The sequence below is a fragment of the Octopus bimaculoides genome, chromosome 4 (assembly GCF_001194135.2).
Source record: "Octopus bimaculoides isolate UCB-OBI-ISO-001 chromosome 4, ASM119413v2, whole genome shotgun sequence".
NCBI classification, from domain to species: domain Eukaryota; kingdom Metazoa; phylum Mollusca; class Cephalopoda; order Octopoda; family Octopodidae; genus Octopus; species Octopus bimaculoides.
In genome coordinates this window covers 56,417,544-56,422,631 of record NC_068984.1, presented here as the reverse complement: position 1 = coordinate 56,422,631, position 5,088 = coordinate 56,417,544, and the positions used below count along the sequence as shown (strand labels likewise).

General features: G+C 37.1%; 1 protein-coding gene across 3 annotated transcripts in view; it reads right to left on the bottom strand.

Moving 5' to 3' along the window:
* Positions 1 to 5,088, bottom strand: part of LOC106874712 (activin receptor type-1) — a 74,683-nt gene that overhangs the window by 69,137 nt on the left and 458 nt on the right. The gene's annotated exons all lie outside the window — the stretch shown is intronic.

Here is a 5,088-nt window from a genome sequence, read left to right as displayed (position 1 = left end):
TATATATATATATATATATATATATATATATATATGCAAATAGGTGTATATGTGTGAACTTGAGAGTAAGGGGTAGTCAAAGAACTGTTTTCAATAGTTGAAAAAGTTTGTGCAAAAAGTTGGCCATTGGGATAGGGCCCTAGCACATGTTCAAAAATAGCTCAATATTTCCACTCAATGATTTACCAAACTATTGGGCACCAAGAGGAATTGAAAGTCTTTATTTGAGTGGAGAGACAGAGAAGAAAAATCTGTACATTGTATATGTACATATGTCAAATGACTACATATATGTATGACAGTTTGTCAAGTTCATCGCTGAGATAAGGTAAGTGGGTGCTGCTACTCCTCCCATTATACATTAACCTCAACACATTTCATAAAATCACTACTCTGTCATATTTTCCCACTCAAACAAAAAGGCTCATAACTCATGAGTTACAAAGCAACTTCATAAGTATTGGTGCCATAAAAAAGTACTCAGTAGGATCTGCTAAGAGGTTGGCATCTAATGACTGAAGCAAGTAAAAGATACATACATACATACATATAAACACACACATATGAATGTGTGTGTGTATATATGCACACAGGGTATATAAGGGAGTAGTAGAATAGCAATGATATAGTTAGACACGAGCAGAGGCAGGATACTCATGTAGAGTATACAATGAATGGTGTAATGTACGAGGCTGAAGTGGTGACCAGCACTGGTAATCACAACAGCAGCATTGGAAAGAGCAGCAACAACACTACATCCACTGATAACAACATCGGTAGGGGCAGTGGCACTGGTGGACGCTACACCAGCAACATGTCAAGCAGCAGAGGCAGTATGACAGCGATACCAACAGCAACAGTACCAGCAATGCAGCTGGCAGTGGTAGCTACACCAGTGGTAACTACAAATCAGGATCACATCTGGCACCAGCAACAGCACCAACATTGGGCCCAGCAGTGATGGTTGCAGTGTTAGTGATAGCAACAACAGTAGCTGTAACATCACCAGTACAAGAGCACAGACATGGAAATGTCAGGTCCACAGACAGCTTGAGACCATTGGAAATATGCTGTGCTTGCAAAGAGCCAGCAAGGAGTATGCCACGGGAGTAACCAGCCCACTTATGCATACCTTTCCTTCATTGGACACTAAACTCTGCTTGCAAAGACCTGTTGAGGCAAGTGAAATCGAAATCAAATTCGATGACTGGCATCCACGCCAGTGGAGTGCTAAGAGTGTTATCGTTGCCAGAGCAGCTGACTGGCTTCTGTGCCGGTGGAACATAAAAAGCACCATCCGAGCATGATCGTTACCAGCGTCACCTTACTGGCACTTGTGCTAGTGGCACGTGAAAAATATTCGAGCAAGGTCGTTGCCAGTGCTGCTGGTTTGGCTCCTGTGCATGTGGCACATAAAAAACACCATTTGAGAGTGGCCGTTACCAGTACCGCCTGACTGGCCCTCGTGCTGGTGGCACGTAAAAGCACCCACCACACTCTTGGAGTGGTTGGCATTAGGAAGGGCAACCAGCTATAGAAACTCTGCCAGATCAGATTGGAGTCTGGTGTAGCCATCTGGTTCGCCAGTCCTCAGTCAAATCGTCCAACCTATGCCAGCATGGAAAGTAGAGGTTAAACGATGATGATGATTAATTCCCTTCCAAAGCACTGGTCAGCCCAGGGTTATAGTGGAAGACACTTGCCCAAGGTGCCTTGCAGTGGGGTTGAACTTGAAACCACATAGTTGTGAAGCAAACTTAACTACACAGCCAAATTTGCTCATTAACTTCCCTGCATTACATAGGAATTTATAGCTTATACAATATTGTGTATCATTGTATCTTTCGTGGGATGTCATTAGGGGTGTTCTACAATCTTTAATTCAGACTGTGTTGCAGTTCAATCTGAAATATTGCAAAAAGACTTGCTTTAAACAAAGTCTTCTTTTTGATGTATAAACAATTACACTGTGTTGTCTTTTAGTACATAATAGTTTCCTTTGCTTTCACTAGACTTAGGGGTGTATGGTTTCACTTCTCTACCATTTGCATTGATTTGTGTTCTTTTTGGATAAGAGTGAAATAAAAGGAACAAATAGAAGAGTTTTGTTCCTTTTGTGAAACTGAGTACAGAGAAATTCTTTAAAATGTGTCAATAGAATGGTATATTTTGAATATGAAGTGTGCATATCATACATAAACAGATAATGAGGATAAAACAAGTTTAAAAGTAGTCAGAATTCCTAGTATCACACCTTTTAGGGTGATATGAGGAACATATCTTAAAAGTGGAGTACATATCGGGTGTGGTCCAAAATAGTAATAAGTGGAGTACCTTTGATCTTAAGTTAGAGCTGACGTGAGGTTAAACAAGAAAAAAAAAAAAGGATCCAGATGGACTATAATGTAATCTGAACCTTTCCCCCCTTATTTCTTTAATTTTTTTTTTTTTTACGGAATCCCACGTTTTAGGCTATGGAGATTCCGATTCCGAAAATATTTTTTCAAAAATCTCAAATTCAAAATTTCACACATTTAAGTAAATATTTTAAAATATTTTGCGGAAATTTTTTTTTTTTAGAAATGCGTAAAAAAATACGGAGATTATGATTCTGAAAAAAAGTTGTTTGAAAAATTTCAATTCCCCCCACCCCAAGCAGGCTATAACATTCGACGTACAAACAGTTCATACATGCTGCTAGCAAAAAGTTTGACTTTTCAAAGGATTCTGCCTGAAGTGTTAGACTTTTCTTCATCACCGTTCAAAACATATTCCACTGTTTGAACTATTTGTATTACTTTATACCCACGTAGACCTCGGATTTTTGCTTGTCTAGCGATATAACGATTAAGTTACGCTTACACGAATATAACCGTAAACCTTGGATTTATAGGAATGTAGAAATACAAATGTATTGCCCCAGGCACGTTTTAACTGCAGGAAAATATTTCACACATTTAAGTAAATATTAGTTGTTTTGACAAAGCACAAACTCTTGAACGAAAATGGAAACTATTCATATAGTATAGCTATGCACTTTCCAAAGGAAAAGGCACTTTTGGCTTACGCAAAATTAAATGACTGCAACCTGAAATCGGAAGCAGTTTTGGAATTTGGCTTCCAGAGAGCTTCTCCACAAACGTATTCTTCTTCCGTCCAGCTCCCATTTAAAATTACAGATTGTCTTAATAGTTTTGATGAGGTTATGGATAATTATAAAGTTAATCTAGAATACAATTTGAAGCTAAAAACCTACTTTGATATTCATATCTGCGCACATTTAAGTATACTTACAAGAGAGGACCTATTTCCGCAAATAGAACAGAATGAAAACATAGACAGGTGTCTTTCTAAAGAGTCTAATGTTGATATTATGGTATGCATTAGGATAATGCATAAAATATTGCTGTATTTATTGCTACCCTGACCTTAATACAGGGTAGATACATATCCTGACGTGAAAAAATAGTAAACAACTGATATTTTCTTGACCATGATGTAAATTAATCGCTAGAAAGAAGCAGGAGGTCGAAATGTAAAATGAGGGCATAATTGAGAACAATCACTCCATGACCAAACGAGATAGACTGCATGGAGCCTGTGTGTGCGCGCGCGTAGATGGGTGTGTTTACCTATAATTTTAGTTAGCAATTCCAGTTAGTATATTTCCACAAATGTTGGTGAGTGAAAGTGTGCTAAGCAATTAAAAAAAATTGACAGTTTGCGTGAGTTTCCTCTGGTGGCTGATATAAAACATATCTTTCCACTCTAAGAAAACTATTGAGTTCTATATCAGATGTTTGCACAATGCATAATATGTAGTGTATATTTTACAATTTTTTTTACATTATGATGTATAAAGGGGAAAAATTAGCAACTGGGGTAAAATGAGTAATTTCTCATTTCTTGTCATTTTCTCCCTACCTGTTTGAAATCATTTCATACTGTTGCATCGCCTTTAGGAGTAAAAATAGGTCCGCATTGCTGTTCTTGTTGAAGTTGAGAGAGTTTGGAACATTGTCAGGGGACAGGGACTTTTTTTTTTCCAAGAAACTTTCTCTTTGACCCGATTGTAATTGCTGTTGTTAAAATATGTGGATAATGTTTGATGTTTACAATCAATATTCTTTTCTCTATTGAATACGAAGTCAATTTTTTTCCTACACTAATGTTTAATTTGATAATTTTCAAAAAAAGTCTAAAATGGGGTAAAATGAGTAATGACTAATTTCAGTAAGTTTTCTTCTCTTCAACTGCATGGTGCGTAAATAAATATACCGGGAAGAAAGCCACCCCAGCAGATCATGAAGAAGCCAAAGAGAATATTTATGTTGAGTTTTTTTACTTAGTTGTGGTCTGTTAATTTCTTATCGTGCCATTTTTCCGTGAAACTCTTTCAATTGACCTAAATATTTAAAATTGTTGTTGCTTTTCAGATGTCCAAGGGTGGATATTAATGTGTATGACTATTTTCAAATGTAATTCGGGAGAATTGAAAAGGCAAATTTATTTATCTTGTCTTAGTCATTTTACCTGAGCTGAAGTCATCTTTCATATGCTCTAACGGAGATAATTTTCTGAAATGGTGTTTTGAATAAGTTACAGTGGTTGTTAATGCATTTTGAGAGGATCATTTACTTAGCTGATATAATTTTTCTAAAGTAGTGAACATTTGTAATAAATATTTTTTTTCTAAAAGTCAAAAATGCAGTAAAAACTCCTCATTGTGCTCCCCACCGCATACTCTCCACGGACACACACGCACGTAAAAACGCGTACACACACACATTCGTGTGCGTGTGTGAAGCAAACATCAGTGATGTTTTGCCCGACACAGAAACTGGTGGAGCAACGTTAAGATATTACAAATTTTTCACCTGATGGTAACTAAAACTACAGTAATGTTGAAACCCTTAAACCCTTTCTGTATTTTCAGTAGGTATCTCATCTAAATGTACCAAACGTCTTGGTCCATAGCTCGTAAGCTCCGTCAGTAGGAGTAGCGAGGACTGAATTAGCCTTTACCTACAGAGGGTTTCCATCTGTGGTATCTTGTCAAACATTCTAGTACGTTTTATATATATATAT